Here is a 27404-nt window from a genome sequence, read left to right as displayed (position 1 = left end):
ATGAGAAAGAAGGACACAGAGGGCTACTGCCCTTTCAGAGAGAGAAAAAATACAATATCTTTATTTACATATACATCACATAGCAGCAGCCTGCCCTAGCTGGCGCCAGTGAACCAGTGACATGAGTTTCTAACCAAGGTTACTTAATAAAACATTATGAAAGTCAAGGAGAAAAAGTTAGTTTTCATTCAAATATGGATGATATTCACAGTATCTTTCCTACTGTCAATTCAAATTACAATGATCAGATTTGTTTTTCAAATTAGACATCATCCTGCTATGATTACCTTCTTGCTTCAAATCTATCAGCTAAAGACTGTCCTCTGTGCATTTCCCAAATATGTTTTCAGTCTCCCTAATTAAAATTAATCCCACTCTATAAATGATTAGTTCAGGGAAGTATGGTATCTAGAGACAAAAGTGATGCCTCCGAGCTAAAACAGGCTCAGATATAGTTAGTGAATTCATTTTAATATTGGGAATAGACATTTTAATACTGAGCATAGGCAAATTTAAGAGTAGATGTCAATATTTAAATCATTCTACTATATTCAGAGGTTTGCTCTCTCACCACCCTCTACTCAACAAAGCAATATTTCTATATGGTAAAGGTAGTTAGTCAGATGCTTAGCTGGTATAAATCAACACAGATCCATTGTATTCAATTCACTGATTTATACCAACTGAGGATCTGGCCCAATATGCCTTAGTACTCAAAATGGGAGTCTGAGAGGGTGATTACCTGGCTGAAGAAGGAGCGAGCATGAATTCTTCTGGTGAATGGACAAGCTTGTTTTTGTGTTTGGTTTTGCTTTGGGCTAGCTCAAAGTTTACCCTGTGACCTGCTGGGAATTGTGTGTTTGGGGACTGTGGGGGAGTGGAGGCCAGAAACCTACTAGCTGAGTGCACACTAGCAAGGTTCTAGCTTTTTGTCCTTTGATCACCCTTGATCATCCTTGTGATCATCCTTCCCCTATGTGTTAATGAGGGAGCAGGGCTGATCTTGGAGCGAAGGCTTAAAAGCCAAACATTAAGCAACCAAGGGGAGCTTGAGAGGGTGTTTTGGGGGGGGGGGGGCAAAAGAATAAAATCTGCATGGTTTGGAAAAGCCACATCAGCAATGCCACTACTGCTCAGGGCTTCTCCACCTGCGTTCAGACAAAGAACCTAACTATGGATGCCTCTACCCAAGTCCTCGTGTGGAATTGCAGAGACTGTGGCCTGAATTTCCTCATTACAGAAAGCCAGTCAGGGGAAACAATCCAGTGTGAGAGGTGCCTACTTGTAGAATTTCTCAGGAAGCAGGTGAGAGAGCTACAGTAGGTGGCCAGGCTTAAGAGCATCTATGCACATGAATAATTCATTCAAAATATGCATATGGAGATCTTCAAGTTTAAGGAAGCAATCCTACTGGGGAGAATGTCAGTAGCAACACCAGGGAAAAAGGAAACTGATCCTTCACAAGGAGGAACCTGGCTGCTGGTTACTTCTGGCAGCAGGCAATGCTCCACCACTACTCCCAACCACTTTCCATAGACAGAAAAAAACAATTTGCTGCCCTGGCATTGCAGAATCTCCCCCAAAAGGTGGAGGAAGAGAATCCATGTACCCCCAAGCTTGGGAGGATGACAGCCACCACTCCCAAAAGGAAACAAAGGGTGGAGGGGGGGTTAGTGACTCCCTTCTAAGAGAGACAGGGGCATTCAGCTGCCAGCCTGACATGATATCACAGGAGGTGGTCTGTCTGGCAGCAGCCTGTATCCAAGACATTATGGAAGGATTGCTGAGGATCATCCAGCCCTCTGCCTACCCCATACTGCTCATCCAGGTGGGGACTACTGATACTGCAAGGTATTTTTGGTAGGCTCAGGGACATAACTACAGGGCTGAATGGGGTAGAGGCACAGATGGTATTCCAGTCAAGGGTAGGGGTCAAAGCAAAGACAGACACACATCCTGGAGAAGAATGCATGGCTGCATGGATGGTGTCAGCAGAAGGGCTTTGGTTTCCTTGATTATGGCATGCTGTTCCAAGGACTGCTGAGCAGAACTGGCTCCACTTATCAAGGAAAAGGAAGAATATCTTCAGATGCAGACTGGCTAATTTAGTGAGGCAGGCTTTAAACTAGGTGTGACGGGACAGGAGACAAAAGCCCACACATAAGTCAAAAACATGAATACCTGCATGAAAGGTCAGAATCTGGGGGGAACATGGGACACAGCTGGGACAAAAGAACAGGGAATATAGAAGGAAAATCTAATGAATATCTGAGATATTTGTATACTGATTCAAGAAGTATGGGTAATACTTGAAATACTAGAAATATCAGTGAATAATCAATTACAATATAGTTGGCATGACAGAGACTTGGTGAGATAGTTCACACGACTGGAATATTGGTATAGAATGGAACAGTTTGTTGCAGGAAGAATAGGCAAGGAAAAAAAGGAGGAGATGTTGCTTTGTAAATCAAAGATGTATACACTTGCACTGAGGTTGAGACAGAATGTGAGGCAGAAACTGCTGAAAGTCTCTGAGTAAGGAAAATGTTGCCAGACATTTTACCAGGACAATAATGATCAGCAAATTATGAGTTTTCAAATGATATCTCAACAGACATACTTTGTACGAAGACTATTACTAAGTGGACACATGGATATATTCTGTCACAGCACTGGAGACAGAAGGTGGAGAAAAAGACTAAGAAAGAAGCTATTATAGATTTGATTCTGACAAACAGGGAGGAACTAGTTGAGAATTTAAAGGTGGAAGAATTTGGGTGAAAGTGATCATGAAATGGTAGAGTTTGTGATTCTAAGGAACAGTCACAGGGAAGCAGCAGAATAAAGGCAATGGACTTCAAGAAGGCAGACTTCACCAAATTCAGATAATTGTTAGGTAAGAGCCCCTGGGGAGAAAGTTTAAGGGAAAAAAGTTCGGGAAGTTGGCAGTTTCTTTTTTTAAAAGAGACATTATTAAGGGCACAAAGAGACTTTATTAAAGGCACAAAAGCAAACTATCCCAATGCATAGGAAAGATAGGAAGCATGGTAAGAGACCACCCTGGTTAACCAAGAGATCTTGAACAACCTGAAATCATACAATAAGTAGAAACTAGGTAAAATTAAAAAGGATGAATAATTATACACACACACATATATAACAAGCACATAGGGATAACATTAGAAAAGCCAAGGCACAAAACAAGATGAAACTAGCTACGGACATAAAAGATAACAAGAAAACATTTTACAAAGTACACTAGAAGCAAAAGGAAGACTGAGGACAGGGCAGACCCTTTACTCAATGAGGAGGGAAAGACAATAACAGAAAAAGCATCAAAGGCTGAAGTGTCAAATGCGTTCTTTGTTTCAGTTTTCACCAAACAGGTGACTGTCAGATGATAATGAACATCAGTGTAAACGGGGTAGGATGTGAAGCTAAAATAGGAAAAGAGCAAGTTTTGAATTACTTGAAGAAGTTAGATGTCTTCAAGTCAGCAGGGCCTGATGAAATACCTCCTAGAATACGCAAGGAACTGGCTGAAGAGATCTCTGAGCCATTATCAATTATCTCTTAGAACTGGTGGAGGATGGAAGAGATCCCAGAGGACTGGAAAAGGGCAAATATAGTACCTATCTATACAAAAGTAGAATAAGGATAACCTGCGGAATTACAGACCAGACAGTTTAACTTCTGTACCCAGAATGATAAGGGAGCAAATAATTAATTTGTAAGTACCTAAAAGATAATAAGGTGATAAGTAACAGTCAACATGGATTTGTCAAGAACAAATCATGTCAAACCAACCTAATATCCTTCTTTGACAGGGTAGAAAGCCTTGTGGATAGGGGGAAAGCAGTAGATGTGATAATGGCTTGATTCTAATAAGGCTTTTGATGCTGTCTTACACAACAGTTTCTCATAAACAAATAAGGGAAATATAGCTTAGACAAACCTAATATAACTTGGATGGACAACTGGTTGGAAAAGTGTACACAGAGTAGTTATTAGTGATTCACAGTCAAGCTGGAAGGGCATATAGAGTGGAATCCTGGTGTAATTTGTCCTAGGTCTGGGTTCTCTTCAGTATCTTCATAAGTGATTTGAATAGTGGCATAGAGCAGTGTTCTCAAAGCCGGTCTGCTGCTTGTTCAGGGAAAGCCCCTGGCGGGCTGGACCGGTTTGTTTACCTGCTGCGTCTGCAGGTTTGGCTGATCGTGGCTCCCACTGGCTGCAGTTCGCCTCTGCAGGCCAATGGGGGCTGTGGGAAGCAGCGCGGGCCCAGGAACGTGCTGGCCGCTCTTCCTGCAGCCCCCATTGGTCTGAAGCGGGAACCGCGGCCAGTGGGAGCCGCGATCGGCCGAACCTGTGGATGGGGCAGGTAAACAAACCGGTCCGGCCGACAGGGGCTTTCCCTGAACAAGCGGTGGACCGGCTTTGAAAACCACTGGCATAGAGTATATACTTACACAGTCTGTGGATGATACCAAACTGGGAGGGATTGCAATTGCTTTGGAGCACAGGATTAGAATTCAAAATGATCTTGACAAACTGGAGAAATGGTCTGAAATAAACAGGATGAAGTTCAATAATGACAAGAAAATATGACCTATGAGGAAAGATTGAAAAAATTGGGTTTGTTTAGTCTGGAGAAGAGAAGACTGAGGGGGGACATAATAACAGTCTTCAAATATGTAAAAGGTTGTTATAAAGAGGAGAGTGATAAATTGTTTTCCTTAACCACTGAAGACAGGACAAGAAGCAATGGGCTTAAATTGAAGCAAGGGAGATTTAGGTTAGACATTAGGCAAAACTTTCTAACTATCAGGATAGTTAAGCACTGGAACAAATTACCTAGGGAGGTTGTGGAATCGCCGTCAGTGGAGGTTTTTAAGAACATGTTATATAAACACCTGTCAGGGATCATCTAGAGACAATACTTACCCATGCCTCAGTGCAGGCGCCTGGACTAGATGACCTATCAAGGTCCCTTCTTGTCCTATGTTTCTATGATTCTTAAAGCTTATAAGAAAACTGGTTGTGTACAGTGTCTGAGAACCTCTGGGCAATTGTCATTAAAAAAATCACAACCTAAGTGAACGAAATTAATTAAAAAGAAAAATATGTAAGAGCCGAAGGATAGTTTTGTAGCTACAGCAGTGGCCTGTGGGTCAGGAGATCTGCATTCTATTTTGGCTGTGCCAGGGACTTCCTGCATGATCTTAGTCATATTATTTGGTCTCATTGTGCATCAGTTTCCCATCTAAAACTGAATTGATACTTTCCTCCCACCCTTTGTCTTACTATCTATAAGCATTTTCATTATAAGCACTGTCTCTTAGGATATGTTTGCACAGTGCCTTGTATACTGGGGCACTGATCTTGGTTATGACCTCTAGTCTCTACGTTTTGCATATAACTACTACATATTACTATTACAATAATACTTATTAGTAATTGTAACACTAAACTAGAACATTTAATGGATTTAAAAGGATTGCATAATATTGCTTTACAAAGATAAACCCCCATCTTGCAACAGATTCTGGGAGGGCATTTCATTAAAATCATTAGCTCCACTTACACTAAGTCAGGGTCCTCCACAGAGTCAGTTGCAGGATAAGGGCCATAATAAACTTCCAATAGCATGATTTAATTAATTTCAACAGGTCATTTTTTTACTGGATCTGTTTCATGAAAAATTTGGGTTTTAGTTAACCTTTTTCTTTCAGTTAAAAGTCAAAATTTGTCTTAATTTTGCACCGGGGGGGGGGGGGGAAAGAGCCCTTCATTTTCACTGAAGTTTTCCATAGAAAAGAAAACTATTTTCTGATCAGCTCTAGAATTCAGAAAACACGATATAGGCGCATATGTACTGTGCACATTATGACAAACTCTCTCTTCAGGAATTAAATATATTTTACATTTAGCATTAGCAATGCTGATATTTTAATCTATTATGAGGCATATGTGAAAGCAAGTGCTTTCAATTAACCACCCCCCCTGCAAAAAGGGCAATGTACTGTTATTGTAGTGAAAAAAATCACACATACTCTAGGTTAAATTAACCTTTATGTACAAGGGAGTTTAACAATACACAGAGCTGACAAATTCCTCAGTCAATTTATCCAAGCCGTTAGGTATAATAAAACATGACCTTTCCATTAGCTGAATCGGCTCACTGGCACTGCAGCCAACAAAACAATCCCTGTGAGAACGTGGTGGTCGTAGAATTAAAGGGACATTGTCACGATTAAAAGGTCCATACATTGGTTTACTTTTTTCTTTTATCCATGTGCAAAATCCAATTGTACACATTATAAAAATAATAAAAAACATCAACCGATGCTGTAGCAGTATGAGGAAGCCTGAACCAACAAAGCAGTGTCCTTGACTGATGGATAATTCACAAGACAGATGAGGAAATTATTTTAATTTAAATATTTACAAGGGACTACTGTAAATAGTAAGTAAAATACGAGTAGAAAAATTATGAAGACACCATGACCAGTGTTTTTAGCTTTTACAAACTAGTCTACATCCTTATTATTTTAAGGTAGGGGAATCCTGTAAAATCTTTTCCGGTCACTTATATTCTTCTCCATGTTATTCTTCATGCCGTCTTGCTGTGAATGTGAAAAAAGGGTCCTGTTTACCAGCAGGTAGCAAATCCCGGGCTCCAGTTAAGCCGGCACTCCAGCACTTCTTCCAAGCTCACCTTCTTGTTCTCCAGAATTTCTGTATCATTAAAAGCTCTCTGGCTGCTATGGTTCCAAAGAAAAACTTGATGCCATGGAGTGTAATGATGCAGAGGTGTTGTTAGTTATGTTTATCATGGGAGTGCCCAGGAACCAAACAAGAATGGGGCCCAATTGTGCTCAGCTTTATACAGGGCAGTAGATGTCCACCTGAGTCCACAAAGAGCCTTGAACAGTAGCACCAGTGAACTTTCCCACTGATCTCAATTCTATGCCAGGAGGTTCCTATTCTTTAGCTGCTGCTCTTAATAATCCATCCCTTGCAGCTTTCTGCAAGAGAGACAGGGTGGGACCTGGGAGCAAGCAAATGTGGAGCAGAGTGGGAGAGCAGGCCAGGAGAAGGTGCAGCATGCCAGCAGGGGAGAAGCAGGACCTGTTGAGAATGGTTTCATTAGGAGTTCTAATCCAACCACTCCTCCCTGCAGATGTATATAATATTTTCTGCCCTTATTAAGATATTGCAGTTGGCTAGACCTGAAAATCTAATATGTGGTCAGTTTTCTAAGAATTATGAGGGATATTTTCAAAACCAGTTAAGGGATGTAGGAGCACCTCTCTCTTTTACAATAGGGTTGAATGCACTCCTATCTTAGCTGCTTTTCAAAGTGTCTTTCCAAGATTTTAGGGCCAAATCCAGTAAAACTGAGCAAAGAATGAGTAAAAAGGGCCTTGTTCTGATAAACATATTGGACCATGTGGCATTTGAAGAAAATAATTGCCAGCCTCAACATTTTATCACAGATAGATCTAATCAGAAAAGGTTTTTCTCCTCAAATACAGAAAAATGGACATTTTAGAGACTTTTAAGGGAAACACACACATGCAAACCACCCCACCCACCTTAAACTTAGGGTTTTAAACTGAAAACTTTGATGTGGAAATGCTGCCCCAGTGCTTCAGGGGTATTGTCATTAAACTGCCTCATGCCCCCATTCTTCCTCCATGGACTCCTTGGCCAGACTACATCTCCCACACCATGGTCTCCCCTCTTGATGAGCTACTACAGAGCATCATGGGAGTCACATGCCAGTAGTGCCCTATGGGAGATGTAGTGTGGCTGGAGACCCCATCCCACAGGAGAAAGATGGGGGTCTAGGAGAAGGATGTGGGCATAACACAACCAATCTACAACTCCCATGAGATACTGCAACAGCATTTCACACGCTAAATTTTCAGTTGTTTTGGTGTTGGGTTTTTCAAGAAAAAAGTCAGCTTTCCATGGAAAGGAGATACTTCACTAAAAAAAAAAGTTTAGTTTACTCAAAACATCCAGTTTTATGTTAAAAGTTAGTTTCAATGGAAATTACCTACTCATAGGGCTATGTCACCTGTGACAATGAGCTGCAGCTTAGTCCTGTCAAATATAGGGAGAACAAGGCCATCTGCTTTCCTCTCACATTGCAGTTGTATGCTTTGCACGAAGCCTTTAGCTAGAACATCAAAATGCTCACTTCTCCTATTGCACACTGCATTTTGGAAAGCATTGCAGAAGTCTTCTCCACTGCCAGCACATTGTTGTGGAGGCCCTGTATGGGCTCAGTGCTCTTCAGCCTCCAGGGCAGCACTTCCATTGCATTTTATCCTAGTTCACCTGCAAAAATGGCACCAGACTTAGACCTTAATGATAATAAAAGCAATGGTTCTCTCATATTACCCAGGCTACTTCATGGAGGTGAATTTGGGTACCTAAATGTAGAAATCTCAATGCATAATTGTGCATGTAAATACTTGAATACTTGTTTTTAGGTACCAAGTGTTGAGCTAGATGCATAAAAGCCTGGATCTTTAGTGCTGGGATGTTCTGTTCTAAGGGGCCAAAAGGAGTTGCACTTACACCTTTTAATAGGAATAGGGTATCTAACACTCTTAGACCCTTCAATTTGTATTTAAATACATATATCAGATTTTCACTGGGGATGAATTAGAATACCAATGTTTCAAAACTGGGTCCATTAAATCACCATACTATGAGGCTTTGATTATGTTAGAGTATTGTCTAATGTACAAAAAAACTGCCTCTTTTAAATCTGATTGAAGTTTAATATTATCAAAATAATTTGAGAGATTCCATAAAGAAATCATTAAACTGATCTGAGAAAGAGAAGGTTTAAGGTAAGCTTTTCTTGCTTCTTCCAGTACTATCTGTGACACATGCTGTTCTTAACACGAAGGAATTGTAAACATATAGAAAGGAATCTAAATTATAAGCACCTTGAGGCAAGGATTGTCTCCTTCCATGGACTTGTTCGTGCTCCTATTGAAGTCAAAGAGAAGCCCTGCATTCATTTCAGTGGTACAGTCAGGTTGCCCTGTTGTTTGTCAAACACACTGTAAGTGTTTAATAATAGATAGTCAGGTACCTGACACATTTATAGAAAATAGTCAATGGAAAAAATTACTCAAGTTTTAGATTCATTTAACGGTAGTTATAAAAGTTCTCTGAAGACAAATAGGGACATGCACTATAAGTTTTACCTACCATTATTACAGAAAGGATGCACTTCAGCTGGGCAAATACATATAAGAAATGTATTTAAAAAACAATTTTTCTTTAAAAAAGCAAGTTTAAGTATAATGAAAAGTTAGTGTGAAAAATAAGAAGTGACAGATGGGGGAATCTTGCCTTTTAGCATGTTCTTTACAATAAAATCGTGCTAAGTAAACATGACAATTTAACCTTTTCCTTAGCAAAACTACAGAAACAAACAAACAAAAATACACAACCAGGGACTTAGTGAAGTGAAAGGGTTAAGTCATGTTTAACCAGAATGTATACTTAGTCCTTTTTATCTTCCTGAGACTTATTAGCACTCTGAATACCAATTCACTAAGAATGAATAATACCTTGAATGACATCAGCTTCTGCCAATATGCAAGAGATTACTATGGTAATGGAGAAAGTTTTTCACACTACAAAAAAAGTACCATGCTTGATATATTAGTCAGGCAAAGAAAGCAGTCACATAAACTACCGCAGCTTTCTAAAAGAGAAAAGGAGTACTTGTGGCACCTTAGAGACTAACAAATTTATTTGAGCATAAGCTTTCGTGAGCTACAGCTCACTTCATCCCCACTGTATTTTCCACCAAATGCATCCGATGAAGTGAGCTGTAGCTCACGAAAGCTTATGCTCAAATAAATTTGTTAGTGCCACAAGTACTCCTTTTCTTTTTGCGAATACAGATTAACATGGCTGCTACTCTGAAACCTCAAAATAGATTTTTTTATTAGTTGCAGAAAATCAGTTTGCAGACCCCTTGTATTTAGTTGCTCAGCACCTTTTCCATTAGTGTTTAATTCACAGAAACAAAAACAATATATAATATTTTGTATAGTGCAAGAACTGGGAACCAAGGCTTTGAAATTCCATCAGTGTGATAGAGTGAGGTGTTCATTTGTTATGTCATGTCTGACATTCATTACTTTTACTCCATCAAAACACTGTTACCCCAGAATACGCTACTGCTCACCATGACTTAAAGTTGAACACAAAGCATTTGTGAAACGTAAGTAAGAAACTATTTTTTTCCTATTTCTTCTTCAAAAGTAGAGTGCTAATGTCAGAATCACAAGAATACTTTCTTGTTCTGGGATATGAGTTTATTCAGCTCTCTCTAATCTGTAATAGAAAGCACCTATCACCTTGGGTAACTGGTGCTTGGACAATATTCTCTTCTGCGCCAGTGCTCAGCTCACTGAGGAAGATGCAGTGTGGGAGCAGAGGGGAAGGTGTATCAGGGATCCAGTCACAGATCCCTGATTCTGAGAGTCTGGCACCAACATTTCTTAGAGCTCCTGATTAGCAGCTCTACGTTTTGCCACAGACATGGCCTTAATGGACTCTATGCCAGAGAAGGATAAACATAACGGAGCAAAGCTCTACCACAGTCTTCCACAGGCATTTCCCCTTCTTTCTCTATTATGCCCCCTGTACCATGGATGAGGGATTGAGGGGGAGTCAGCAGCACACTTGGAAGCAGCAGAGAGTCTCAGTGCATCAGAAGAATAGGGCACCTGGACCCAGATTACAGCCCCTTTATGGCATGTGGGTGGGGCAAAGGGGCTATAAACTCAGCAGAGAATCTGGCCAAATATCCTTTAATTTTCTAGCTTTCTGAATGCAAATCAAACTGACTCCCTTGGGTTTCAGACTTCTCCAAAGTCTTGCTCCTGCCCACAGTCTCATCACTACAATGTTAGAGAAGACTGTTCAAATCCCACACAGATGCTCATCATTAAATTGAATATTCTCTATCTCAAGAGTTTTGAAGGCTGGTTTTAAAGATAAATCATCTTTCCAGACCACTACGTGGCAACTGTTGGTCAAAGACAACTTTTTAATGGCAACCACTCATATGCACTACATACTGTATCTTTGTATTAAAGTCTTGCAGGCAGGTGGGACAATCCATAAAAATTAGGGATCTAGCTCTCAGTCACATGTTTGTATCTGAGATTTCAAAATAGTTTAGACAACCCTATTGTCTAAGATATGAACATCATTAGGAGCATTTTTTAGCCAGATTAGAGGTTGATATGCAAAGACTGATCATTGCTAGGTCTGCACCTGAAAGAAGTGTGTGAAACCTTCTGCCCATAACTAGATAAAAAGGTAGATCCAGCTGTAGCTGCTACCTGCTCTGGACAGCAGCTTGGAGTACAGAGTCCTAGATTGTGCATTTGCCCCACAGCTGGCAGGCAAGCTCAGTGGGGCAATATCAGGTCTGCCATCTCTTCTCATTGTTTCCTTCAAACAACGTCTCGGTGGGCTGAGTCACGAATGAGAGCTAGCCAGCCAGCTCACTCTCCCCCATAGCCCAGTCACATCAAAACACAAGGGTAGGCAACTGACAGCTTGGGCTGTATCCAGTGACCTAGAACTGAGTGGAGTTGATCAAACAGGATGGAATTTTCATGAAAGTTTTCACCAAAATGGCATTTTTCCTGTTAAATTTGAAATTTTGATGAAAGACAATCAAAAATTCTAACTGTTTGGATTGCTCAACCAGCTTTGGTAACCAACATACTGAAGGTACTGGAAGCTCCATCTCCTCTCTAATGCCAGCAATGGCTCCATGTAAATGGGGAATTAGAAATAACAAGATGCAACCTTGTGAAATCCCACAAGAGCTCTCTTGAGGACGAGCAGCAATTGCTCACCTCCGCTCTCTGAGAATGCTTAGTTAGAGGTTCATCCCAGTCCATAGTGTTGATTCCTCTGCAAACAACAATCTCATGCTTAATGGTATCAAAGCAGCTGACATATCTAATATTAGCATGCGCACATAATCTTCATCCGCTGCCAGGAGGAATACCTGTGCCAATGCAGATAGATTTCAATACATCCCTTGGTTGATACCTAGACTGCCAAAGGTCCAATGACAACTGAGGCCACCAGATTCTCTGAGAGTTGCTCCACCAACCCATAATAGCACATGCAAATGAAATAAAGGGCAATTGTTGGTCAGATTGTCAAAATTAAGTGATTTTTTTTAAACAGAGCTTGTACTGAAGATTCGTAAAGAGAAGATGTCAGTCTGCACTCCCTTAAAGAGGCATTGACAGATTCCCCACAAGACATCAGCAGCCAGGAAGGGCCTGGGTCCTAAAGACATGTAGTAAGATTCCATGCCTCACCTATAGTACCTCAGAGCACCATTGGCTGAAATTGAAACAATTCTTCTACTACAGGAGAATGGGGCTCACTGTTATTAATCTGCATCCTTTGATTTATTTGGAGTCAATTAAATCAAGGAAATATCCCCGCATGCACACATGATGATAATAACAGAATCACATGCACCTGAGCTATCATTGGGCCAATTCATGCTCAGTATTTAAACTAATGTCTTCAGTATAGCCTTAAAGACACTTCTACAGTATCCAATTTAGATAAATCACCAGCTGAGGATTCATCACCATCATCCATCATCTTCAGCCCCCAACTAAAACCTCTCCAACGCATCATCAGGGATCTACAACCTATCCTGAAGGATGACCCATCACTCTCACAGATCTTGGGAGACAGGCCAGTCCTTGCTTATAGACAGCCCCCCAACCTGAAGCAAATACTCACCAGCAACCACACACCACACAACAGAACCACTAACCCAGGAACCTATCCTTGCAACAAAGCCTGTTGCCAACTCTGTCCACATATCTATTCAGGGGACACCATCATAGGGCCTAATCACATCAGCCACACTATCAGAGGCTCGTTCACCTGCGCATCTACCAATGTGATATATGCCATTATGTGCCAGCAATGCCCCTCTGCCATGTACATTGGTCAAACTGGACAGTCTCTACATAAAAGAATAAATGGACACAAATCAGACGTCAAGAATTATAACATTCAAAAACCAGTCGGAGAACACTTCAATCTCTCCGGTCACACGATTACAGACCTGAGAGTGGCTATCCTTCAACAAAAAAATTTCAAAAACAGACTCCAACGAGAGACAGCTGAATTGGAATTAATTTGCAAACTGGATACAATTAACTTAGGCTTGAATAGAGACTGGGAGTGGATGAGTCATTACATAAAGTAAAACTATTTTCCCATGTTATTTCTCCCTCCCCACCCCACCCCCCACTGTTCCTCAGATGTTCTTGTTAACTGCTGGAAATAGCCTACCTTGCTTGTCACCATGAAAGGTTTTCCTCCTTTCTCCCCCGCTCCTGGTGATGGCTCATCTTAAGTGATCACTCTCCTTACAGTGTGTATGATAAAATCCATTGTTTCATGTTCTCTGTGTGTATATAAATCTCCCCACTGTATTTTCCACCGAATGCATCCGATGAAGTGAGCTGTAGCTCACGAAGCTTATGCTTATATAAATTCATTAGTCTCTGAGGTGCCACAAGTACTCCTTTTCTTTTTTGCGAATACAGACGAACACAGCTGCTACTCTGAAACCTATTTATTATCAGTGTGCATTAGTTCATTGGGTCTTCAATAGAACATGAGGGGTCAAAAATACACTAATGTAATACAGGATTTATTTTACTGACTACAGCTATAGAGGAAACTGGAATATATCTTATGGACTGCATAGGGAAGTGAAGAATAACCAGGAATTGGTACTATTGACAATACTCATGGTAATTTATGGCAAAAGCACAAGAAGCTTATGGTAAGCATTTGTACCAGTACTGGGAGATGAAGAATGTATTTGACAACAGTTTTAGTTGTATTTACTAGTAATAATTTCAGTGTCAGTAGTTCCACAGAAAGCAGCAAGTAATAATCTAAGATTAATTAATGTTTCAAAGAAGAATACAAAGGAAAAGTTTCACGGCATTCTTCCCACCTGTGCTGTTATTGTTACTATTAAAAGCTCAACTGCAGATGCTGGTTCCTGGCTCAGAATCAGACATTACCCCCCTTTTGCCCCCCTCCCCCCACTTTTTAAAGCTAAGAATAATGCAGATATTTATATTTTAGACTGACCATAGTTTTTTCTTTTGCAAAACTGAGGGATGTTTAGATTTTCCATATTCCATAGCTCATGACCTCTACTGCAAATCTCTTTTTACTTCCATTTTTAAAGATTATTTTATTTTGGTACAAGTATGGGAGAATGCAGTTTAATATCAAGTCCATTAAGCATACCACCAAGAGCTACTAAACTCTACATTTTAATCTTCAAGGAAAGTTCAAAGCAGTGTGGTCCCATTTCTAATGCAACAGAATGTAAATTTAAAAACAGACAGAGTAAGATCCAAAACTAGTAGTAGAACAGCACCAAAAATGCTATTTTATTTTTAAGAGAATAGGTGAAAACAAGTATAAAAATGTATTCTTGTGCCTGTATTATCACTACGGCTGATTTACAGCACTGTGAGAACAGAATCTGTCCCACTCACAACTGACTGAAGAAAATATATCAGTAATGCTGTTTTTGCTCTCACTTTACCTGATGTCTGTCTCTTCTATCTGTTCTCAGTGTTCACATATTGAATATTATGGGCCCAATTATGGGCCAATCCTGCAGCACCAAACAGCCAGAGACCTGGTTTATTGATGCCCCTGGATAAGGGGAATCCCTGGGTGGTGTAGAGTGCAGACACTCTATACCACCATTTCCTTCCTAGCCTCTGGTTTCAGAGTAGCAGCCGTGTTAGTCTGTATTCGCAAAAAGAAAAGGAGTACTTGTGGCACCTTAAAGACTAACAAATTTATTAGAGCATAAGCTTTCGTGAGCTACAGCTCACTTCATCGGATGCATTTGGTGGAAAAAACAGAGGAGAGATTTATATATATGTTCTCTGTGTGTGTATATATAAATCTCTCCTCTGTTTTTTCCACCAAATGCATCCGATGAAGTGAGCTGTAGCTCACGAAAGCTTATGCTCTAATAAATTTGTTAGTCTTTAAGGTGCCACAAGTACTCCTTTTCTTCTTCCTAGCCTCTGGCATAGAGGATATCTCCTGGAGAGAGACACACAGCAGGGTTTCCTTATACCTCATAATTCCCAGCTACTAGAATGGCCCCTTGACAACAAATGACATTGGGCATAATTTAGAGTTGGATTGAGACTGATCTAAACCAGTCAGGGGACCAGAGTAAATTGCCCCAATCCTAGGGCCATTCAAAGGTAACTTAGAACCACCTTTGACCTCCCTTTCCTCCTAAAAGAAAAGGAGTACTTGTGAACCTTAGAGACTAACAAATTTATTAGAGCATAAGCTTTCGTGAGCTACAGCTCACTTCATCGGATGCATTTGGTGGAAAAAACAGAGGAGAGATTTATATACACACACACAGAGAACATGAAACAATGGGTTTATCATACACACTGTAAGGAGAGTGATCACTTAAGATAAGTCATCACCCACAGCAGGGGGGGGAAAGGAGGAAAACCTTCCATGGTGACAAGCAGGTAGGCTAATTCCAGCAGTTAACAAGAATATCAGAGGTTTCAGAGTAGCAGCCGTGTTAGTCTGTATTCTCAAAAAGAAAAGGAGTACTTGTGGCACCTTAGAGACTAACAAATTTATTAGAGCATAAGCTTTCGTGAGCTACAGCTCACTTCATCGGATGCATTTGGTGGAAAAAACAGAGTAGAGATTTATATACACACACACAGAGAACATGAAACAATGGGTTTATCATACACACTGTAAGGAGAGTGATCACTTAAGATAAGCCATCACCAACAGCAGGGGGGGGAAGGAGGAAAACCTTTCATGGTGACAAGCAGGTAGGCTAATTCCAGCAGTTAACAAGAATATCAGAGGAACAGTGGGGGGTGGGGTGGGGTGGGGGGGAGAAATACCATGGGGAAATAGTTTTACTTTGTGTAATGACTCATCCATTCCCAGTCTCTATTCAAGCCTAAGTTAATTGTATCCAGTTTGCAAATTAATTCCAATTCAGCAGTCTCTCGTTGGAGTCTGTTTTTGAAGCTTTTTTGTTGAAGTATAGCCACTCTTAGGTCTGTGATCGAGTGACCAGAGAGATTGAAGTGTTCTCCAACTGGTTTTTGAATGTTATAATTCTTGACGTCTGATTTGTGTCCATTCATTCTTTTATGTAGAGACTGTCCAGTTTGGCCAATGTACATGGCAGAGGGGCATTGCTGGCACATGATGGCATATATCACATTGGTAGATGCGCAGGTGAACGAGCCTCTGATAGTGTGGCTGATGTGATTAGGCCCTATGATGGTATCCCCTGAATAGATATGTGGACAGAGTTGGCAACGGGCTTTGTTGCAAGGATAGGTTCCTGGGTTAGTGGTTCTGTTGTGTGGTGTTTGGTTGCTGGTGAGTATTTGCTTCAGATTGGGGGGCTGTCTGTAAGCAAGGACTGGTCTATCTCCCAAGATCTGAGAGAGTGATGGCTCGTCCTTCAGGATAGGTTGTAGATCCTTGATGATGCGTTGGAGAGGTTTTAGTTGGGGGCTGAAGGTGATGGCTAGTGGCGTTCTGTTGTTTTCTTTGTTGGGCCTGTCCTGTAGTAGGTGACTTCTGGGTACTCTTCTGGCTCTGTCAATCTGTTTCTTCACTTCAGCAGTGAATTAAGCAGGGTATTGTAGTTGTAGGAATGCATGATAGAGATCTTGTAGGTGTTTGTCTCTGTCTGAGGGGTTGGAGCAAATGCGGTTATATCGTAGCGCTTGGCTGTAGACAATGGATCGAGTGGTATGATCTGGATGAAAGCTAGAGGCATGTAGGTAGGAATAGCGGTCAGTAGGTTTCCGATATAGGGTGGTGTTTATGTGACCATCGCTTATTAGCACCGTAGTGTCCAGGAAGTGGATCTCTTGTGTGGACTGGTCCAGGTTGAGGTTGATGGTGGGATGGAAATTGTTGAAATCATGGTGGAATTCTGGCTATGTAGACTCCCTCCTCAGGCCCTTCGTTACCAGCACTCCCAGCTATCTTCGAGACACCACCGATTTCCTGAGGAAACTACAGTCCATTGGTGATCTTCCTAAAAACACCATCCTAGCCACTATGGATGTAGAAGCCCTCTACACCAACATTCCACACAAAGATGGACTACAAGCCGTCAGGAACAGTATCCCCGATACTGTCACGGCTAACCTGGTGGCAGAACTTTGTGACTTTGTCCTGACCCATAACTATTTCACATTTGGTGACAATGTATACCTTCAAATCAGCGGCACTGCGATGGGTACCCGCATGGCCCCACAGTATGCCAACATTTTTATGGCTGACTTAGAACAACGCTTCCTCAGCTCTCGTCCCCTAATGCCCCTACTCTACTTGCGCTACATTGATGACATCTTCATCATCTGGACCCATGGAAAAGAAGCTCTTGAGGAATTCCACCATGATTTCAACAATTTCCATCCCACCATCAACCTCAGCCTGGACCAGTCCACACAAGAGATCCACTTCCTGGACACTACGGTGCTAATAAGCGATGGTCACATAAACACCACCCTATATCGGAAACCTACTGACCGCTATTCCTACCTACATGCCTCTAGCTTTCATCCAGATCGTACCACTCGATCCATTGTCTACAGCCAAGCGCTACGATATAACCGCATTTGCTCCAACCCCTCAGACAGAGACAAACACCTACAAGATCTCTATCATGCATTCCTACAACTACAATACCCACCTGCTGAAGTGAAGAAACAGATTGACAGAGCCAGAAGAGTACCCAGAAGTCACCTACTACAGGACAGGCCCAACAAAGAAAACAACAGAACGCCACTAGCCATCACCTTCAGCCCCCAACTAAAACCTCTCCAACGCATCATCAAGGATCTACAACCTATCCTGAAGGATGAGCCATCGCTCTCTCAGATCTTGGGAGATAGACCAGTCCTTGCTTACAGACAGCCCCCCAATCTGAAGCAAATACTCACCAGCAACCACACACCACACAACAGAACCACTAACCCAGGAACCTATCCTTGCAACAAAGCCCATTGCCAACTCTGTCCACATATCTATTCAGGGGATACCATCATAGGGCCTAATCACATCAGCCACACTATCAGAGGCTCGTTCACCTGCGCATCTACCAATGTGATATATGCCATCATGTGCCAGCAATGCCCCTCTGCCATGTACATTGGCCAAACTGGACAGTCTCTACGTAAAAGAATGAATGGACACAAATCAGACGTCAAGAATTATAACATTCAAAAACCAGTTGGAGAACACTTCAATCTCTCTGGTCACTCGATCACAGACCTAAGAGTGGCTATACTTCAACAAAAAAGCTTCAAAAACAGACTCCAACGAGAGACTGCTGAATTGGAATTAATTTGCAAACTGGATACAATTAACTTAGGCTTGAATAGAGACTGGGAATGGATGAGTCATTACACAAAGTAAAACTATTTCCCCATGGTATTTCTCCCCCCCACCCCACCCCCCACTGTTCCTCTGATATTCTTGTTAACTGCTGGAATTAGCCTACCTGCTTGTCACCATGGAAGGTTTTCCTCCTTTCCCCCCCCTGCTGTGGGTGATGGCTTATCTTAAGTGATCACTCTCCTTACAGTGTGTATGATAAACCCATTGTTTCATGTTCTCTGTGTGTGTGTATATAAATCTCTCCTCTGTTTTTTCCACCAAATGCATCCGATGAAGTGAGCTGTAGCTCACGAAAGCTTATGCTCTAATAAATTTGTTAGTCTCTAAGGTGCCACAAGTACTCCTTTTCTTTTTGCGAATACAGACTAACACGGCTGCTACTCTGAAACCTTTCCTCCTAGTGTCTGTAACCTGCAGCTAAGGATCTAGCAACTAGCTCTAGGAAAAAACTTAGATATGCTATGTTCTGTATATAACCAGTCTCTATACTGAGGGACTCACAAACATTAACTCATTCTCACAACATTCCATTGTGTTGTCCAGGCTTCCCTTTCATTTTGCTCTCAAGTACTTCCTCTTTCCATTCAGTCCTTATGATGTGATTGGGTCTGAGGACACACACACATGCCTCATATGAAGCAATCTCATCTCTGAACACTAATAATAATGACTTCTTCCATCCCAAAGTGCTTAACAAACGAGATGTATTGAGAACTAACCTCTTGGGTCAGGAGTGACAGCCAAGCAATGCACAGCACAACAAACCAAAGAATTGGGGGCAGGTGACATTTAAGTGTTGTGGGAAATGTCATGTCAAGACAAAGCATGTATTAGAGTGCCAGAGGGGGAGAGAGACCTCTGGGAGCTGCAGGGAGGGAGACTGCTGAGTGTCTCTCTGTTGTCACTGCAGCCTGTGTTTATCATGGATGCAATGCACTTGGGCTAGAAGAATCACTCAACAGAAGCTAAGCAGAAAGCAGAGGATAGAATGCACTTTAGAGTGGGAAGGGCTTATACAAGGCTGAAGACTGGGAAGCAGGCAGAGGAGAGCCTGGAGGAGAGGCAGAGAGGAGGATGTGGGGAAAATACTCTCAGGCGGGAAGAGGAAAGATCCAGTGAGAGAGCTTGTGAACTGGAGAACAGAACTGGGGCTTGAGAATGGAAATGGAGGAAATGAGTGTGGGAGACTGGCAATTTTCATGGAAGATCAGAAAGCAAATCTTGTCCTTCCTATGAGAATGGGGTTTTGATTTGAATCTAAAACCCTGATATTACTGTACAGATTTAGCACATGTGGAATTAGAGCTGGCTGGAAAATGGGAACAATTTTTAATGAAAATTCCCCCCCCCCCAAATGTCTTTCTTACATTTTATAATATTTTGGCTAGTAGTAATGTCACTGGCTCACAGTTCAATGATGAGCAGTGCAATGTTGAGGTTTTTAAGCATGCCTTTTACTGTAGATCTGGAAGAACAGCAGATTTTTCACTTAAGATTAAAAAACAAGTTTAGTGAGCATATAACAGTGAACTGGTAAGCCACATTTCACGTTCTTCAGTGCGTGCCGTACTTTGGAACTCCAGCACTAGACTGAAACTTTGTCCTAGTTTGAGTTTTCAAAAGGTAATAATAAAGCAAGTCAGAAGATATTCATAGGTGGGTCCCTACCAAACTCAACATCCATTTTGGTCAATTTCATGGCCATAGGATTTTAAAAATTGAAAATTTAATGATTTCAGCTATTTAAATATGCAACTCCCCAATTTGAGGAACTCTGGTCACCCCCATAAAATCAGTATAGTATAGGGTAAAAGCACACAAGATTTCACGAAGGGACACCAGATTTCATGTTCCATGATGCGTTTTTCATGACTGTGAATTTGGTAGGGCCCTATTCATATGCCTTAATATTTGAAGTTTAAAACCTCAAATAATAGAAGAAAAGCCTCTGAATAGAAAAAGGAGATGTATTAATTTCACTTTTTAAAATAGTGGTGTCTGCCTGACTGAGAACATAGGTTTCATTACTGAAACACAGTGGCTAAGCTATCAATAGACCTTCCATTAGCACTGTCTGCAGGAGAAGATTGCTAATAGCTTGATCTCTTCCCCCCTGAAAGCTGCACCAGTGGGAAGACTAAAAATGAACCGGTCCCCCTAGAAATGAGATCTTCAGAAGAGAGCAAGTCACAGCATGACATTTAACTAGATTTGCAGCTGTGCTGGATAATCTAGTTTCACTGTTTATGCACAGGGCATTTCTAGAGAATTAGTGCACTGATTTCAGGACAGAATTGATTTTTTTAATAATAGTTTAATGTGGGTCAGTGCATTTCATATAAAAATATCAAAAGCTAAGGAAGATTTAAAATAAGCTGCACAGTCTGTATGTGTTATTGGAATTTACACTCCATTGCGCACCACTGGTCATGCAACTGCAGCTTCTTACCTGTGTGCTAGCTTATTCCCCACTTGCTTCCCCTTCGCCCTCCTCCCCCAGTAAGCCTCTTTCTGTTTTCCCTGCCCTGTAGCTCCCAGCTATTTCTCCTGTGCCCCTCACTCCAGGTTCCTTGCCACTCTGGATTTCCTTGATACTTACAGCATTCTTTAGCCCCCTTGCTCAGGATGGAACTCTGTCCCTACTATTCCCCATGCTTCCCATAACCCAGTTGTCTTGCCTTTCAGCTGTTGATGATTGTTCCCAGCCTTGACAATTAGAGTCAAGGATGAAGGGGGTTAAGGTAGGTCTTCCGTTTCAAAAGATGATTTATCATAGTACTATGGATCACATGATCCTTCGTGAATCTGTAATGTAATCAACCATATAACTAATCACTGCCACGTCTGTACCAGTGAAAATGGTAGGTTGTATACGATCAGGGGAAGAGGGGACTAAGGTGTTACCCTGACAGAACAAGGTCCTTTAATCAAGAACAAGTGTACCCCAGAAATGAGGCTAGAGGTAAAATTTTCAAATACACCTAAGTGACTTAGTATGGGTGTGGTATAAATCAAGATAAATAGAGGGTAAAAGGCTTCTAAGTTCTAGGCATACATTCATTATAAAAATACATCCACAAAACTATCCAAATTGACAGCCATGTCAGCCTATAAAAACTCCTAGACCACCAACACTGAAGATCAACCCCTTCCTCCTCCATGCCCTCATTCTCTCTCACGAAAACCCAGGGAGGAAAAATAAGCATTACAGTGTTCCTGAAAGATCAAATATGGATTCTGCTGGAGCAAAACTGAGCAAGTGGCAGAGACAAGGATCCTCCATTTAAAATGCCCTGCCCCAACTTTTAAACAAAATACAGTTAGAGTCTATTTCATGAGTGTTGCTGTGGATCTTAACTGCTAGGCTAGGACACAAGGAGAGAGAGCTAGTCCTTAAGCTATACAAAGCCCAAACTGTTCAGAGAGATATAGATACCTTGAATAGTATATGGACATTAACTGGAAGACAGCAGAGGTGCAACATGTTTCCTGTGGGAAGCACTGCTCATAAGCACAGTGCTACACTTTGCCATAGCTAAACTTCCTGAGCAGACTTCAGGTGTAGCCCCGATAGAGAATATTGCATTCAAATGGGGAGCTGACAAGTCTGCAGTCAGTCTGCAAAGTTCTGCACCTGAAAAATTAAGTTACAACAACCTAGCCAGGTGTGGATGAGAAAAATGACCATTCATGACCACTGCTCTTCTGTGAACATGCAAACATAACTCAGGATCCAACAGGTTAAAACTGACCATGTGCAGATTCCTAGAATCTTTTCACAGCCCATTACGAAGTCCTTCCCAAGGAAGTCTTGCAATTAAGGCTCTGGATCACCAGATTCAATTCCCATCTTTGCCAGACTCTCTGCATGGCATAGGGTAAATCATTTTAATTTCTCAGTCCATCAATGTCCCTTGTGTAATATGAGGATAACCACTCTTCCTTTATCAGTCTTATCTGTTCAGATTGTAAGAGTTTTGGGGCTGGAGAGGTCTCTTACAACATGTATGCAGTGTTGAGTAGAACAGGGCCCTGATCTTAATTAGACCTGCTAGGTGTTAGTATAATACAAATAATGAATAACATCCAAAATATCCAAATTGGCCTGAATACAGAAGATAAAAACGAGATTTTTTTTGGCCTGCAAGTGTAACCTTTGGGTGAGTTACAGTTTACTTCACTGCCCTTTTCCTAGTGCCTAAAAACAATTCCTATAAAAAAGCACATGGAAACCCAGAATTCAGTCACTGAGGATTTTCAACAAGGATTACACAGGATCACCCTCTCCACAATCAAATCCAAAAAGAACAAAAGGAATGAATTTAGTTCGTAAGTACCAACTTTATAAAATCTTATAATGATAAAGAAACAACAAATACCTTAATTTCGACAACATAAGGCTCCTTCATAATCCACATACATTATCTTCACCATTACGCTAAGTCGACCTAAGGTACGTTGACTCCAGCTACATTATTCACGTAGCTGGAGTTGCGTAACCTAGGTTGACTTAGCCCTGTAGCGTAGACCTACCTTCAGTTAGCTACTTTCCCCTAATGGAGTATGAGTCGGGCTACAGGGAATCCAAACTACCACACCCAATTTCAGAACCCTGTGGTTGTGGACTTAAATCTCAACAGCTCAGTCCCCTCAGAAACAAAGTGGAAAGTAACTCAGAGTTCCCAAAAGCTTAGGTTGAGTTCACCTGAATCTGAGTCTTTGATCACCATGGAGTCAAAAGCACTGCACCTATGCAGTTTCTCTCATTGACCCAGCACAGCATAGACACCGCAATAAGTCGACCTAAGGTACGTTGACTCCAGCTACATTATTCACGTAGCTGGAGTTGCGTAACCTAGGTTGACTTAGCCCTGTAGCGTAGACCTACCTTCAGTTAGCTACTTTCCCCTAATGGAGTATGAGTCGGGCTACAGGGAATCCAAACTACCACACCCAATTTCAGAACCCTGTGGTTGTGGAGTGCTAATGGTGCATCAGCCTAGCAACAGTGAAATGACCCAGACACAACTCATTTCTCCCCCACTTCGCTATTGCTCTCTTAAAAATATATCTCCCTATTAAGCATGTGGGTTACACAAGCAAGCAGAAAGTGGCATGAATTTAGGAGACTTGTCAGAAAGGCCACCCATTAAAAAGGATTTCACCATTAATTACTTTCTTTCAATACAAGACTGGGAAAGAAACAAAATGTAATTGACTGGGTCTAATGAGTATATTGTATAAATGTACATAAGCTATTTCACTTTGTACTTCATTTGAATTTACTCTGTGTTATTAAATAATTAAGTTGAGACTAGCAAGGTTGAAAATATAGAGACTTGCTAATTGAAAATATTTTTACATATGTATATAGATTTGTGAAAATAGCACTGGAGATTTAAGATTCTGACATTCCCTATTAACATGTCTTCGTAGTATTACCATTGCTAAAATGAATAGTAATGCTATTTGCAGTAGCTTTAACTAAAAAGGAATGATCGTGTTAGCTCAAGCCTTATGAATAATGTATAAGGCTGCATTCAGCTTAGTCACCTCATCTTGCATTTGGTTAAAAACACAAAACAAAGGACTATACTGGGCACTAAACAGCAATTTCTCATTTTAGCTGCTGTATCATTACTTCAGAGCAATTGAAGACTAAAGAATGCAAAGCCATCCCATTAAGTGAGACTTTGAAGAGATGTTCTCATTCTCACCTGGAGCCCAGTCTGGGAATTTTTCTATTTTTATTTTAATCTTTTAGGCTCTTGATGAATTTTTAATAGGGCATGGAAAAATCAATTGAATCTTTTTATTTGGATACAGTTACAAAGTTATCCTCTTGTGGGTAGCCAGGTAGAGCTAATTAACCAAAGAAAGCATTTTTTACTTTAAAATGGTGTAAGAAAAGATTATGTTCACAACCTAAAGATCTAATAGCTTTTAAAAATAAAGAGGTATTTTATTGGCAATAGTGCATGGGTTGAATTATGATTTTAATCTGAAGAAAGTTATTCAGAAAATAAGACAGACCATTAAAACCTCTATTTAAATAAAGTCAAACTGATCATTTTATTCTTGTAAATAAAGCCAAACTGAACATTTTATTCTTATAAAGAACAGTATCAGTTTACTACACCAAGATTAAAACACAAAACCAACCAACCAACCAACCAAACAAGCCTATTACCTTACAATTGTGTTTTGGACCATGACTAATTAATAGATGCGGGCAGGAAACTGTGTTCCGATCCCATGAGAGTTTGAGATTTCAGGTGCTTTACTGGTCTCAGATCAGGATAAAAAGTCAACAAGCTCAAAAATTTTCAGAAACCGATAATCTGAAAAAAATTCTGATCAGGTCACTCAAATATTTTGATTAGCTAATTTGAAATATTTTAGCTAGCTTTTAGTATAAATTAAAATTTCAAAACAAAAACATTTAAACCAAAAAATGAAACTGTTTTTAAAAAGTCAGAATGTCCCATTTTGACAATTTCAAAACTTTTTTTTCAAAAAATTTTCATATTGGGAGATTGTCAGAACAGACCCTTTCCCATGGACAGTTTCCATTTCAATGAATCTGTAGTATGTAACAAAAGAGTGGGAAATTCCTGACCAAACCTGCTAATCAATACTGTTGTACTGTGTTTAAAAAATTCAGTCAGTCACTCCTCCATAATGGGTAGGAAGTTTTCCTGGGGAAAGTGCCATTCATCACTGAGGAATCAAAGGCTTGGTCTACTCTGGCAAGTTTTTTCACCAGAATGCAGCCTTTTGGTGCTGAAACAGCAGAGGTGTACACACTGCAAAGCCACTTTTTGCGCCGAAATGCCTCAGTTGCAGTGCTGTAATAAAAGCACCCCACTGAGAGTCATACGGCTTTTTGAACCAAGGCTTTAGGACTGTAGTAACCATGTAGACACTGTGCTTGATTTTAGTGCTGTTATTGGTGTCCCACAATGCCCATCCTGACCACTCTGGTCAGAGTTTCAACACTGCTGCCCTGAAGCCAGGTAAAAAATCTTCTGCCCCTCCCACTTTAAAGCCCCAGGAATTTTGAAATTTCCCTTCCTGTTTGCTCGTGGTGCAGAGCTCACATCACATCTTCCCAGCTGACCATGGTGGCTCCATGCAGCAAACAATCTCCCACTTGGACCACTGCAGAACTACTGGATGTGATAAGTGTTTGGGGAGAAGAGGCTGTGCAGTCACAGCTGCCCTTGAGCCATAGGAATTTTGATACCTAAGGCCAGATTGCGTGCAGCTTGCACAAAAAGGGATATGACTGGGACATGTTGTCATACAGAGAAAAGGTGAAGGAGCTGAGGAACGCCTACCACAAGGCGAGGGAGGCAAACCATCACTCCGGGGCTGCGCCCGAGACCTGCCGCTTTTATAAGGAGTTGGACATTATCCTAGGTGGTGACCCCACGTCCACTGCAAAGAGCACCGTGGATACTTTGGTGGGTCTGGAGCCAGTGGAAAGTGGACCTAACCAGAGGAGAAAGTCATTGATGAAGAGGTGGAGGCTGAAGAAGATGTGGAGCCCCTGATGCGGCCAATCAGAAGCTGTTCTCCACTCCAGACGTGTCTAGCCAGTGTCTGCAGTTGCCTTCTGGTGAGACAGAAGCAGGAGAGGAGACCCCGGTAAGTGGTTTTGCTTTGTAAAGTTCTGAAATGGGTTGATGCCAGAGAATGTAGAAGGCTGGCTTTGTTTCTGTGTGATGGGCATTTCCCCGCACGGCTAGGCAGTACAGCAGAACAGGGAGTTGATGCACTCCAAGGTTTAATGGAAATCCTCCAGAGAGATCTCTAGGAAACTTTCCTGGAGGTACTCAGCAATCCTCTGCTGGAGGTTCCTTGGCAGAGCTGCTTTGTTCCTTCCTCCATTGAGAGACACTTTCCCACGCCACTCTGAAATTACTTGGGCAGGGACCAAAACTGCATACAAATGAGCAGCATAGGGACTGGGGCAGAAGCCACAAGCATGTAGCAGATGCACCCTTGCTTTCCTGATTACCCTCAGGAGTGAGATATCTTCCACAGTGACTGCCACCTGTGGAAAACGGTGGGAAAGTTTAGAGTGCTGCCTCCAATAAATGCCCCATCATCTTTTCAGATTGCTTTTCTGCAATACAGAAGGCCCCTGCCCCGGTTTCATTCACAATTCTTGGGGTCTTCTGCCTCATGTGTGCTTATCTAGGGTCACTGAGAAAGCGATAGGTATGTTACCAGTTTTGTATTAATGTTACTGTTTCAATGCTCTCTCTGTGTGTAGTTCACAACAGCGCTTCTGTTTATTGTGAATTATGCCTCTCCAGACTTCACCTTGAGAACCAACCCTCCAACAGCAGCAGAGCATCTGTGCAAGATAAGAAAACGGCTGAGATGGACCAAGGAAGATATGTTCCAGATAGTGCTGCAGCAGTCAGAGGTAGAAAACACTGAATGCAAGAAGTTGAGGGAAAGGGAAAAGCAAGAAAGAGAAGAGAAGGATTTTTACAAAAAGGGTGCCACAGAGAGGCTGATTAAAGTTCTGGAGAGTCAAACCGACATGATCCAAACTCTCGTAACACTGTAGACTGATGTGTGCCCGCCCTCCTCTTCAGCACATTCAGAACTCTTTTCCATGCACTCTCCAAACTCCCCTTGCGCATTCCTTTCTGCTTTCTGGCACTTCACGCTTTCCTCTACACTCCACCCCTGCAGACAGCTTTTCAAATGAAAGCTGGACCTATTCTTAGCTATGAAAATCAGCCCCCTCCCCCCAGTACCTTCTCACCCACCAACAGTGAGTATGTGTGTGTAAGTCCATGTGATGTTGTGGTTTA

The 27404-nt window shown here is 41.4% G+C and overlaps 1 long non-coding RNA gene across 1 annotated transcript; it reads left to right on the top strand.

Annotated features, from left to right (window-relative positions):
• Nucleotides 1-605: 605 nt before the first annotated feature.
• On the top strand, nt 606-27404 carry LOC122457664. The gene is made up of 3 exons (XR_006277318.1): nt 606-776; nt 25993-26227; nt 26895-27404. It is a non-coding gene; the product is annotated as an uncharacterized LOC122457664 (long non-coding RNA).

This window comes from Dermochelys coriacea, chromosome 1, assembly GCF_009764565.3.
Source record: "Dermochelys coriacea isolate rDerCor1 chromosome 1, rDerCor1.pri.v4, whole genome shotgun sequence".
Taxonomy (NCBI): Eukaryota; Metazoa; Chordata; order Testudines; family Dermochelyidae; genus Dermochelys; species Dermochelys coriacea.
The sequence above is the reverse complement of the archived record's forward strand: the minus strand, read 5'-3'. Positions and strand labels throughout refer to the sequence as shown.